This window comes from Anguilla anguilla, chromosome 12, assembly GCF_013347855.1.
Source record: "Anguilla anguilla isolate fAngAng1 chromosome 12, fAngAng1.pri, whole genome shotgun sequence".
Classification (NCBI taxonomy): Eukaryota; Metazoa; Chordata; class Actinopteri; order Anguilliformes; family Anguillidae; genus Anguilla; species Anguilla anguilla.
The window spans coordinates 34266454-34280739 of NC_049212.1; the positions used below are offsets into that span (position 1 = coordinate 34266454).

General features: G+C 43.6%; 1 protein-coding gene across 6 annotated transcripts in view; it reads left to right on the forward strand.

Annotated features, from left to right (window-relative positions):
• Positions 1-14286, forward strand: part of LOC118210090 (cell adhesion molecule 2-like) — a 331663-nt gene that overhangs the window by 98327 nt on the left and 219050 nt on the right. The window lies entirely within an intron of this gene.

Here is a 14286-nt window from a genome sequence, read left to right on the forward strand (position 1 = left end):
TATGTTTATTGCTCTGAGACAAGGGTGTGATGAACAGTAGGTAAGAATTCAGATTGAAACTACACCTTCATCCCCGTTTAAAACGTACATATTTCAAAGTACAGAACGTTCAAATACGGAACTAGGATTCACATGATTAGCATTTGGTTTATTTTGTTTTCCCAGTTCCTGAGAGAATAGCTTTTAGATTACATACCATTTAGATTTGCGGGCAGCCTACTTTAGACAATCATGAGTAACGAGGTACGAACGACTCAGGAACAGTATTCAATTAATGAAATATCAGTGTAAGTATAAGTAACGCATCAAATGTGAGTTGGCCCAGGATGTCTTTCTATTTATATGATTCCCTCCCCATACCAAACAGCCAGTAAATGTACTGCTTTCTGTTTGTTCCAAAATCAATTCCGAACAGCTCAATGTTCTCAAAGACGCCGCACGCTGGTAATGTTATTTTCTCCTTTATTCGCTCGTAATTACCTGTGGCGTGCTCGCGTCCTCTGGCAGCGGTGTAGCCGAGCTCGTTTCGTAAGGAGTTGTGGGCCGGGCAGCTGGCAGAAGTCCGGGACGGAGTTGTAAGGACGGAGTGTAGCACAGTGGGTAAGGAACTGGGCTTGTGACCGAAAGGTCGCAGGTTCGATTCCCGGGTAAGGACACTGCCGTCGTACCCTTGAGCAAGGTACTTAACCTGCATTGCTTCAGTATATATCCAGCTGTATAAATGGATACGATGTAAAATGCTATGTAAAAAGTTGTGTAAGTCACTCTGGATAAGAGCGTCTGCTAAATGCCTGTAATGCAATGCAATGTAATGTCATGTAATGTAAAGCTGGCCCTAACCTCATTTGACTGGCTTTCTCAGACACGTTCTCACCCGCTGGGGTTCGTTCTCTCCCTGTCACACCTGCGCGTCGTCTCTGACTGCGATTCGTGCCCCTCGACGGCTCTTAAGCGCTGACGCTTGCGATACGCGCTCTCGCACCCGTGTTCGTCCTCGTCAGCTTTGAGAGCTTTCGGGAGGCCAGGGATCCTCCTTTAAGAGTGTGCGATCAGGAGTCACCACTGATAATTTGCTTTGGTCTCCCTGTATTGCTTCTGGATGTATAGTTTCATTCTCTGGCTGATGAACAGTTAAATTAACCGGCTGTATTTATTTATTTATTTTATTTGTTGCATTTTTTCTTGCGTGGACAAAAAAATGTCGATTTTTCATTCTGCTTCTCCAGGGCCTCTCAACTGCTTCAGTTGGTTGAGGGGCTCACCCTGAGCACAGTGCGAGTCCTATTGACTTGGCTAGTTCAAGGCAGTTTAAGAGAGAGGCAGACTGGGTTAGTTTGGTCAGAATAAAACAATATATTCCACTTGGAACTAGTGTCTGATATTGTGAACCTTACAGAGATTTATGATTCTAAAAAACATTTTTACTTCTTAAATAAGTGCTTTGTGACTTCTTTGATAAAATAAATCTGTAAACATTCTGCAACCCTCACCAAAAATTTACTATACTGTACAAATGTGCTTCCACTGAAGCAGAGAAGCATGGCATAACGGACCATACTGAATTCAGTCCGAGGCCCAGAATTAAATTGTTATACTATATAATGGGAATGAAGCTGCACGGAGGGATTTTGACTGTTCTAACTGCCACGTTGTGTCTCGGTCTCATCATTTTCATAATTCCACTGCTGCACACTGGCGGAGTCGTAAATGCCACACGCGGGCTGTGAACTGCGGCTGGATGGTGCGTTAAAAGGACCTCAGACATCAGGACACGGGCCATCACAGCTGTGTGGTGCACGCTGCCCGAAGCTTGGGACTGTTCACTGGGAGTGGGATAACCTTCCCAAGTAGACACACTCTCGGAGTGCCAGAGCGCCTGTGAAAGACGGAGGCGGGTCCGAGGGTGCCAGCACGCGTCTGTAGAGCCGCTGCCTGGGCATTGTCACTTCCTCTCGCGAGCCCTTCCCCTGGGGTACTTCATCTGAAACGGCTGGCCGACTCTAAAGCCATAGCACGTGCAAGCCTTGCCTCCTCCTCCAGCTCTGATCAACAGCTCTAAATCTCCGTGTCGGCCAGCTCAACGCGAGGCCATCAATTTTCCTCCTCGGTGCCAAAATGCGATATCGTCACATCTTTGTGAAAACAGAACATCCAGGCCGGCTTTGGATGCCAGTCACACCCCCTCAGAGCTTTTCCAGTGAGCCGCAGTTACACCGTAGGTGAGACTGTACGTGATTAGCAGTAGCAGCAGCAACGGAGTGCGTTTGAATGTTGAACGCAGTTTGGTTTCTTGAGTGTAGTTATAACCATGAGAGAATAATTGGGCATGTTTTTACTGCGGTTTCCTTGCTTTTATTCACCAGAAGTAATGTTTGATGCACTTACCAACCTTCAGTGAGTGAGTGAGTTATTTTGTCATTTTGAAATCAAACTCTGGAGGGCAATAGCCAAAATGATATAATAATAATATATATATATATATTCCTTAGTATGAGTAAGGCTAGAAAGATTGCGATCCTGAAAACAGCTGCAGTGTGCAGCTTTCACTTTTATTATTATTATTTTTTTTTACATTTTGGCAACCAACGTGAAGCTGTCTGTATCTAAATCCCTTCCCAATTTTTAATGGCCAATTGTCTGCAATTGCAGCTGCATATATATGTATACGTGAACCCCACTCCCGATTTGGGAGGGCGTAGACGTCCTCAGTTCTCTGCCAGATGTCATCAGCTGCTTCTTTTCACACCACAGACTACAATCCGAGGTTATGAGGCCTTCCGTCCGAGGTTATGTGGCTGATCCTTGCACCACAGCATGGTGCCTTAACCAAATGAGCCACCTACAGTAGCTGCCCCTGGTTTCTGTTTTAACCCTTTCAGGTGTAAGATCACAATTATGTGATTAGAACTTTCTTAACTGAGCTTTCTAGTGCTGATGTAATGATCACTACTGGTAATTGAAAGCTATGGAGTTCTAGAACACAGACTCTGAACTCTGAAAATAATTTTTTTTTTAAAAACCCTACTCTTTGAAGGGTTAATGACGCAACAGATGCTTCACTGCTCATGTGTTCATTTTTACCTGTGTGACCACATGCACTTCATTTTGCTGGTTTGCAACTGCTCATTCCCCGACCGCCTCAATGTAAATAAATAAAGAAAGGCACAGAGATGCCCTCTGTAAGATTATAGTCATTAATATAAATGTATTCATGAATACTCGTCTTTGCTTCGTGTCGTATACATCTAATCAAGATGTCACCGTAAAAATCAAAAGCCTGTGGCAAAATCTATTACGCATCAATTTGTTATAAACTAGCAATTACCCCCTGATTCTGACACGCTGGCGTTTGTCAGAAACTGGAAGCTTTCATAGACTCCTTGACAAGGTCTAAGCTTGGAAGGTCTAATTTATTTTGTCAAGGGCAGGGCCCGTGGAACAAGGAGCATGCTGGGAGACTGTGCCAACCATTTGTATGCACAGAGCGTGTCAGCTGGTGGGTAGAACAATGGCTGCCAATCAAATGATTTTCTTGGTGGTTTCATTTCATCAGACCCGTGAACCTGGATCCCTTCTTTTCCAGTCTTGGGCCTTGGTGATAAACTTAGCTTTGGGTTTATAGCTCCAAAATGAGAGCCGCTCATTCAAAAAGTAAAATACATACATACATACATAAATAAATAAATGCTTTGATAATGTTAAATAGAATCATTTTCACATCACCTTCAAATTTTGCAGACACGTTCATTTCCTGATGCCTTCACACGTCAGAGATTGCCCCGCTGTCCTGCGCTCTCTCTCAGCTCTCTCTCCCCGTTTCCTCTCTCTCAGTCAGCCGGCGGAGGTAGCCGAGCGTTCCGCGCGCCCCGCGCTCGAAGCAGACGTACCTCTCCCGCGTGTCAAACTTTCAAAACTCGACACTTCCGAGACACTATCACAAGGGCAGTCTTCACTCACTGTCATACGCCAGCGTGGTGCTGTGTTCTGCAAAGATTCCTCTTTGAAGGCAGCTTTTTTGAAAGGAAACCGCCCGGGGTCTGCGGTAGTTAAATCAAGATCAAGATCCCTTCTCTTCTCCGGGGCTGCAGAAGGAACGTAGCTCTCGAATCTCAGAGAAACATTCAGAGTCAGCAGATAAAGTGCAGTGACAGCATTCTTGCTTGGAAAGTTTGATATGGACATTCCACAATAAAGGAATTATTTCATTCGTGTTTGGGTGTGCCTCAGAGCAAAGTGCTATCTGGTCTTCCTTTGTACAAGTATATTTTTTTGGTTAGAAGCCAGAATAAAATTTTGATTACATTTTGAATTCAGCGGTATTTTAACTGCTGACATGGGAGATATTCAGCTTCAGTATGGGCCAGCTTCAGCATAGTTCTGTTCATCATCACTAGAGTCTTTGCTTTTGTTTACTTTCAGAAGACAGCTTGTGAACAGAACGTTTCCATGGTGATATAGTTCCATTCAGACATCACTGTATCTGCTGTTTAAAAATGGCAACATCCTAAGAGTTGTGATAATCTGTCTTTACAAACACAGACACTAGCAAACACAAACACGCACACACAGACACACACACACACACGCGCACACACACACACACGGACACAAACACACATGGACACAAACACACGTACTGTACGTATACAGGCGGGCACACACAAACATACACAAATGTATAGACATGGACACAAAAACTCATTCACTCACTCACTCGCTTGCTCACTCACACACCACAAGCTTAGGACGGCTGAAATTGAAAAACAAAAATCAGCATTCCATCTATAAGACAGCAAGTAGCTACAGTTTATCAGGCCAAAATAAATGTCAGTTTAGCTTGTTCATACACTGTTAATTAAAGGTAAACACCATACACACTTTGCCCTTCTAAACTTTCCCTTGGTCAAAATATTGTCTTTACCCCGCCCAACCTCACTCAGCCCCACCACCAGCATCACTAATGCATAGTAGGGAGGTTCAGACTTTCAGACTAGATGTTCGATACATTAACAAAAAAAGAATGCAACATCATGCAGGGGCGACATAGCTCAGGAGGTAAGACCGATTGTCTGGCAGTCGGAGGGTTGCCGGTTCAAACCCCGCCCTGGGCATGTCGAAGTGTCCTTGAGCAAGACACCTAACCCCTAACTGCTCTGGCGAATGAGAGGCATCAATTGTAAAGCGCTTTGGATAAAAGCGCTATATAAATGCAGTCCATTTACCATTACCATTTACCATTTAACAAACCCATACACCCTGCCCCCCCCCCCCCCCCCCCCCAACTGCTCATAATCTGTAGGAAGCTGCAGTTTTGCACAAGCAGTTGAGGGAGGCTGTGTAGAAGCATGGCTTGCTTTGATGAGAGATGGTGGGGCCTGCGGCCTCGTCACTATTAACCACACAGATTGACCTGAAATGATCAAAAATCACTCTTGGCAGGCAGGTAGGCAGACAGGCAGGCAGGTAGGCAGGCAGGTAGACAGACAGACAGGCAGGCAGGTAGACAGAAAGGCAGGTAGACAGACAGACAGGCAGGTAGGCAGACAGACAGGCAGGCAGGCAAGCAGGTAGACAGACAGAAAGTCAGGCAGGCAGGCAGGCAGGTAGACAGACAGACAGGCAGGCAGGCAGGTAGACAGACAGACAGACAGACAGGCAGGCAGGTAGAAAGGCAGGTAGACAGACAGACAGGCAGGCAGCCAGGCAGGGAGGTAGACAGGCAGACAGACAGGCAGGCAGGCAGGCAGGCAGGTAGACAGAAAGGTAGACAGAAAGGCAGGCAGGCAGGTAGACAGAAAGGCAGGCAGGCAGACAGGTAGACAGACAGACAGGCAGGCAGGCAGGCAGGTAGACAGAAAGGCAGGCAGGCAGGTAGACAGACAGACAGACAGGCAGGCAGGTAGACAGACAGACAGGCAGGCAGGTAGACAGACAGACAGACAGGCAGGTAGGCAGACAAACAGACAGGCAGGCAGACAGGTAGATAGACAGGCAGACAGGCAGGCAGGCAGGCAGGTAGACAGACAGACAAACAGGCAGGCAGAGAGGTAGACAGACAGGCAGGCAGGTAGACAGACAGACAGGCAGGCAGGCAGACAGGCAGGCAGGTAGACAGACAGACAGGCAGGCAGACAGGCTCTTCCGTGCACATAGTCTCCAGCAGTTTAAAGGAGGCAGTTCTACTGCAGGAGAGCTCTATCAGTCACACTGGAAGGAGCACAGACCCAGAAGGACAAGCTGCACAGCTCTTCCTCTGATATAGCCTCTATGGTGCACAAGGCCCATCCAATTAAATTATGTAAGAAAACATGAATGTTATATATGATACAAAATATTTTCAATATTTTATTCTATATATTTAAACTTCATTCATTCATTAATTTGTTAATTTATTCATTGCAATTCATTTGTTTGTTTGTGTTTTTTTTTTTTGTTAGTGGTTAGGAAGAAAAAAAATACTTGAGAAATTACATTTAACACATACTGTATATTCCGCCAGTCCATTCAGCACATTGCCAGGGGATTTATATGCTGAAGAAGTGATTGACTTGTGTTTGCCTTTAATAAGGCAAACACAAAAGAACTGAGAAGTATGAATGTGTAACCTCTGAGTGATATGACTTCAAATGATGAAATGAGCTTGAAAATGATCTTGGAATGTAAAGCAATTAAATTATTAGAATGTGACAATTATTAGAGAAAGACAATAATAGATTGCAATATAATTTCCTTCTCTGTGGTAGATATTTTAATAGAAGTTAAGACCCTATCAGCTCATTAACCATATGGGTCATAGAAACTCAGTATGAAACCAAGGCTGTACATGGAGGAACTGACCTAATTAGCTACTTGCTGAGGTTTTTGACTGCAGTGAAAGTAAAACCATTCTTTGGATTTTTACATAAGAAATATGTACAGAATATCGTTTAGTAAAGAGTGAATCTGTATCACAAGAAACATGCCTTTTCTTTCAGCCAGATGGCAACAGTCTCATCTCCAAAAATGAGAGTTTGTGTTGACAACGTTGGAAATAAAATATTAATATTTGCACTTAACGAGCAACACGCAGCCCGGGCATTTGTGTTCATTTATCGTGAGATCATCTGTTCATTGATTTTGCTCATCGCTCCTGTCCTCAGCAAACCTTCAACTGTGTGAGTGTGCAGCAGCCAACTTTTCAAGGGTCTGTTTGGACGCGAGTGACCTTCCTTTCACACGGCTGACAGAGAAGCTGCTCAGCAGTCTGCGCATGCGGCCACATGGTCATCTATTGCAAATCACATGAAGTCATGAAATGAACTGGTGGAAAGGATCGTGGAAAAACAATCTAGTGTATAGATAGATAGATAGATAGATAGATACTGTAGGTAGGTAAGTAGATAGATAGATAGATAGATAGATAGATAGATTTTAACTTCAAACTCTCAATTGTGACCCACTAGATCAGGAGTTTTCAGCCTTTTTTGATTAAGGGACTGTCGCCCAGGCTGAAAGGCAACCAGGGGACCCCCATCATAAGATGAATAAAGGCGGCATATTTAAAGAAATATTTCCAACATCTGTATATAGTAATTGCATATCAAGTCCAGTCAGGTACCCCATAAAATACCTTTCAGGGGCCCCGAGACGCCCTGTTGAAAACCCAGGCGATAGACACACAGGGGCTGGGACGTGTTGATATCCTCAAGGTTTCAAATGGGGCTGCCATTGTCTGCAAGGAGGAGGTGTGGAGCAGGGGTTAGGGGTTGGGGTGGCATATGCCATTGTCAATGATAATTCAGATAAGACGGAAGGGGGCCAGCCTTCCCTGAACTCCAGACATCAATCAAGCGCGGTGTCGGAATCAGCCAGCCTGCAATTAACCTGGAGCGCGGGGGGGGGGGGGGGGGGGGGGGGGGGGGGGGGGGGGGGGGCGCGTGTGCGCCCGTGCGATACACGCCACGGCCGTGTCAATCGACGTGACGCGCCGAGCGGAGTCTAATGATTCCCCCCGTCCCTCCGTCACTGTCTGTCACACGACGGGCGCCGTGTCGCTAATGAGAGCGGCCGGCCGCTAGCAGCCAAAGCGGATTCGGATTGTATTTAAACCGGCGAGGGAAATACGCCGTTCGTCTCGTTTGCCGCTAAACGCCGGGCTCTCTCCACTAGCTTTTTAAGGCTTCGCGCCTGGAATACGGAGACCCGATCGATCCGACGTCGCGACGCGATGATCGATAATCGTGCGGACGGCGGCGACGTGAAATAAACCAAATGACGCGTTTGCTATCCAGAAATGAAATGAGCTGACTTACCAGCAGGCTAGTTTAAATGCAGTGCAGTTTCATTTAACGGGTTTAATGGGGAAGGCCCTCTTTGGCGGGCTTCTTATCTTCTCCAAGTTTCTCTTAGGGAGTGTGGTATGTGCTCTCATCTTTCTCACCGGTTTCAATGGAAGAGTTACACAATTTGAACAGCTGAATCATTTATACATATGCTGTCGACTGAGCTCTTCACCAGTTAACAGCACTGTTAAAGGAAAAAAAGTGTCAGTTTCACAGAATGCTTGGTTATATGTGACATGTACGAGCTGTGTTATGAGCACCTATGCTTGGGATGGAAATGTATGGATGCCTCATACAACATCTGGCTGGTGAGATAAAATGTACTTTACAAGCTCAACTGTCTGCAGTGAGCTTATCATAACTACTGTTGGCTTTTTCTTTAATGTGGCTTTACATCTTGCTTGGTGGCCAGGTGTTGTAAAATGCACCCGGGACACACTTTTCTGTGCGGGCCAAACAGCCCTATGTCATACTTTGGTGTGTCACTTGTTTGAATAATGCTCAGCTTTCGCTGAGTCACAGAAATACCTTATGGTCGGCTTTGCCATTGAAATTTGAAGTGTGTTGATAGATTCCTCTGTCCACTCTTCCCAGCCATCTAATCTCAGTATATATTGACCTAATATATCACAGAACTCATAAACTTTATTTTTCTTTTTTCTTTCAGGTAAAATCTACCCTTCTGTGAATTTCCAGGACCAGTAACTGTATGTAATTTGAAACCGAATTCATTGATTTCCTATGCTAAAAAAAACACATTGGGAACCCCAGGGTACCTTAACCATAGCTTACTTCACCATGCACAGTATATGCGCGCTATTACACAGAAGCTTATTGTAATTGCATGTATGGAATGGCTTGCTTTAGGGGCAGAGTGAGGATTATAGGTATTGCAAGTGAGATCATGAATAGCACAAAGCAGTCTCTGTTAAGCTGCTGCCTCTTTAACACTGATGAGTGTAATTAGTCAGGCCTTAAGGTTGTGCAAAGTTTGATCTCGCTTCGTGCAAAGGCTCATGGGAAAATGCCCCGCAGTTGTCAGTTTATCATCATCACGTTGCTTTGTGTCATGGGGCATGGTTTGTCATGCCAACATCTGGAGAGGTGATTACTGTTTGCTAATTTTACAGAAATAGTGCATAGTTTACATATGCCATGGCTAAAGAATATTAAATGATATTCAGTGTTGGTGGGCGAAAATGAACGAATGAATTAAGCTAGGTCACCAAAAGTGCTGTGCTACCTGTAGTGGAATTACAGTGAAGTTGGAAGGTAAGGTCATCAGCCATCAGCTATTCATTATAACGTAAACAATTAATGTTTTAATCAGGGCGGTTGTTGTTCTGTTGTTCACTTAAGTTATCTGCTTTAAAAATGAATGAACATGCGCATAGCGTAAGCCTCAATATCATAGTCCAAGTCCAAAATTGCATTTCCGTTTGACTGAGGGAGGCTTTGGTAAACTCAAATAAAGTTTAAGCCGATGTGTTGGGTAACAGATGCTATCAGCGCCGAGCACATCTTTGTACACTGATAATGCCTTCCTGTGCTCAGGGTGTTCATTATGCCCTTGAATATTTGACTTCCCCACACAGCCAGCGCTGCCTTCTGAATAGATTAAATTCTCGCGGAAAGTGCTGGCTTTGGAATTCAATGACACACTTAACGGCTCTCCGCGGTGCGTGTGCTGAGGACTGGGGTAGAGACGGAGGCAGTAAGCAAAAGGGCTGTGGCTGCAGCCCTTTCCTTTTTTCCACACTTAAATCATAACTCAGGCCTGAACAACATTTTTTTTTTTGATTTTATTAGTACAGAAAGAAGACATCAAATAGAACTCTTGTAGAACTGCAACTGTGAATAGTACATTATCAGCATCATAAAATTTCTCATGCTGTACAGTGTATAATTTAATGTGATTAGGGAACTATAGAGATAGAAAGCTGACTGAAAGGTGGCATCGAGAAAAGAAAACACTGAATAGAAATCTCACCGTACAGTCATTCATGCAATATTGGTCTTTTAAGAAAACATATTTTAAAATAATACCGTTCATTTACTGTCATTCATGGGGGCATGACCTTTTTTTATCTTCTCCTGAACTTCAGTCGGCATTTAGGGATCGTATTAGGGAAATTAGGTTAAAAAATAACTTCTCGTGTACCGGAGTGCATGACTGTAAATGTGTGTGCAGCAGTGTTGATGAAGTTTCCTTCGATTCCATACGTCTGTAGCACTGTGTTATTATGCGTAAGTAATGTGATTAGATGCAGCGTAATTTCACTTGTGTGTTTGTGTAGCGTTTGTGTTCAGGGCCTCTTCGGCCCCTAAAGCAGCGAGAGGGAGACTGAAGCATGAAATGGAAATTATGTCAGCAAGAGAACATCAAACACACGCCACTTGACTCACGGAATAAAAAATTTATTAATTAATTAAAACAACTAAATTAGCATTTTCCTTGAGGGATTAAAAAAAAAAGTGTTTCTCAAGTCTCTTTATGAAAGCAAGGCAGAGTGAAAGATCTGTGTTGCTCGATAAATGATTTTAATCCTCATGGTTCTTGATGAAAAGACTTTGAGAAAAAGAATGTGCCCGTTGCCATGTTATGAATGGGATGCCTAGTCTAATAGTATTTGTGCAGGAAGTGGTCCACAAATAAAAGGATGGGCTTTGTAATACTGGCTTTGCCTTTTTAATGGTGAGTAGTGCTGATGGTGAGTAATGCTTGCTCTCTGCTTTTGCCTCGGCAGTGTAGTATAATGGGTAAGGAACTGGTCTCGTAACCTAAAGGCCACAGGGTAGGACACCGCCGTTGTATCCTTGAGCAAAGGTACTTAACCTGCTTCAGTATATATCCAGCTGTGTACATATACTGCTTCAGTGTATATCCAGCTGTATAAATTGATGCAATGTAAATGCTATCTAAAAGCTATGTAAGTCGCTCTGGATAAGAGCGTCTGCTAAATGGCTGTAATGTAATGCAATGCATCCTAGGCTTTCACTTCCTCAAGTTTCAGTCGTAGGTGTGCAGATGTGGGCAGCATACAAGGGAGACTCACACACGAGCACTTTCCTTTGCTAGAGAGTGTGCTTCGGCATGCTCTGGGCACTGGACTGACAGGTGAGCGGGGGCTGGCTGGAGGAGGGTGGGACACAACATGTTTTTCTCAAACCCAAGGTTTCAACCGCTTCGCTCAAATTACTGCCTTCATGGAACTGTTTTAGCCAGTCCTCCAGCTTATGAGGGCATTAATCATTTAGACTGAGTTAGAGTCCCTGCTAAACTGCCGTGTGGCGGCCCTGATCTAAGCAACTTCGGTTTAAAAGAGTTTACAGCACAGTATGGGTCAGAGGAGCAACATCAAACAGGGCCACGCATCACAGAACAACTCCTGTGGCCACTTCAGACATGCTTTTTGTTTAGCTGTTTTGTTAAAGAAAAAAATACTTTTCCTGCATGGCCATTTTCTCCATAAAAATCATGTACAGTTCAAGAACATAAAAATGAATTAATTCTGGTCCTTGCATGCCTGCTAATTGTGAGATATTTATGATATGCTCGCTGGAAGCATTACAGTGAGATGGCTGTGCTGAATGTTGATTTCAGAATTCAATTTTATCTTTCTATGGCCGGTTTGGTATTGAGGTAACTTGGTTGTTTATTTTTATTTATTTATTTTTGTAGGATTATATATTCATCTATTCATGAATTTATATTGAAATGAGAACCATTTGTTTTGACAGATGCTTGTTCTGGGGCTGCTTCCAAAGTCTGAATACATTATCAGCAGATCCACAGTACAATATACATTTAAACATTGGTACTTAGGCAAACAAAAACCGTACAGTTGCCAGGTTCTGTGAACAATTATCTGTGCCCATCCAGATACTGCCGGTCTTGAATAGGATTCAGCAAAATCTTTCCAAAATTATACTGGCTATTTAAAATGCAAAAATATAAAAAGTTTAGTCATCTGAGTCACATGTGTAATATTTGCAATCATTTCACTGGCTTACTAAAATTTAAAAAAAAATGTTGCAGATGTTGTCAGTATGACAGTAACAGCATAGCTGATCATGAATATTATACAAGTCAAATATTGGTATTGGACCTATCCAGTCTTGTGGGAAAAAATATATATTTTGGACTGAGAAGATAGGAAAACTAATCATGGGAGCCAAGGCATCAACTATTGGAATGTGAATGCTGTACGATAGAACTCAATTTCCCAATACCATATCAACCCTGATCTCACTTATAGGGAAACACATATTTATGGATTTCACTGGCCACGAATCTGAGTGTAAAATAGAGCCAGTCAATTAAATTACAGTTTTTGTGGTCAATTGCTTATTTATGCTGATGCCATTTATTTCAATGGCCATAATTTTCACTGTAAAATGCTGTTCTACTAGAAACCCATTTGTAAGGAAATGTGTTTGAGTCTCATGAGCTATTAAAAAAGGATACTTAATTAGTTGAACAATCAGGATTACATGAATGTCGACCAGATATGATGGCCAAATTCCATCATATTGTGCATTGTGGCCAACGTTATGGAAAAAATAGCTTTTTTCCAGAAGTCGGGGTGCAATAGTTTAACCTAATAAGATATGATCCAGCTGTCATCGACATTCATCCCAAGATCCCTTCTTAATAGGCAAGCCTACAAACAAAAACAGCCTTTTTGCAAGAAAAAACTCGATAGTATCTGACTCTAAATAGGCATGATCAGCGTCCAATCAAGTGATGCTCTGCTCGTTCACAGCCATGGTAACAATATGAGAGAGTAATTCTGTAAGTAAGACCCCTGTTCCGTCTTGCAGTGATTTTCTTAAGAAGAAAAATCAGTAATTACCCAGTCCTAATCATAGGCTATACTTTGCACAGTGGAAAATATGTTGCCTTAAACAGAGTGATAGCGAAAATGACAATTTGCATTTATTTTCATTCCGGTCATGGGCAAGGGCATTGCTGACACAAAGTTTCTTTGTTTTCTCTGAGCTGTTTGTAAATCCTGCCGTGACCTCAATGCAGGGCCTTCAGCTAATGGGTATTGAGCATATTAATTTAGCCCCATAATCGTTATCTAGCCCTAGCATACACGTAAAGCCAGGCTCGCATCAAACTCCTGAGATTTGAGAAGTCATGCCCTTCAACACTGTTAATTGTGCACTAAATCATTGGGGTGTCTTTACCTTCTATCTTAATCACTTCGCCTCTCACTCCAAGCACTTGGAAAATTGAAGAGATTAGGAAGGCATGTTTGGAGGGATAATTCTGAAGGGTGAAAACTGTGTGTGTGTGTGTGTGCGCGCGTGCGCATGCGTGTGTATGTGTGTGTGCGCACATGTGTTTGTGTGTGCATGTGTGTGTGTGTGCGCGCATGTGTGTGTGTGTGTGTGTTTGTGTGAATATGTGTGTGTGTAGGTGAGGGTGTGTATGTGTCTATGTGTGTGTGTGTGTGTGTGTGTGTGTGTGTGTATATGTGTACAATTCCATTGCAATGCAGTGATGTAACTGAAGGAATAGGAAAGGAGGAAAAAAGTGATCTTTGTCCATCACAGGAAATTGGATCTGAACCCTCCTTCGGCAGTGCGAGTCAGACTGTGCATTCTGTCGCTGTAGTTGCAGGCACATTAAGATGGAGATGGACACACCTAATTTCCAGTCCGGGGAATGTAGCCCTGGGAATATTTATTCTTCAGGGTTGCAGTTTATATGAAACTTAATATGTTATTTATAAGGCGTGCACAGCGCTGTCTGGAGCGTAGCGTTATCGCTTCATAAAACGCGATGAAGGCTTTTCGTGGAAAGCGGTGGTCACGTGCTGGCGAACCTGCTGCGAGTGCTCGGCGAAGGGCTCACGGGGAAAATAAGAAGCGTCATGTTTCCAGTGACGCGAGTCGCGTCGTTTTTTTTTTGTTTTTTTTCCCCCGTTTGTTTTCGGCTGCCGCACAGCCCCTC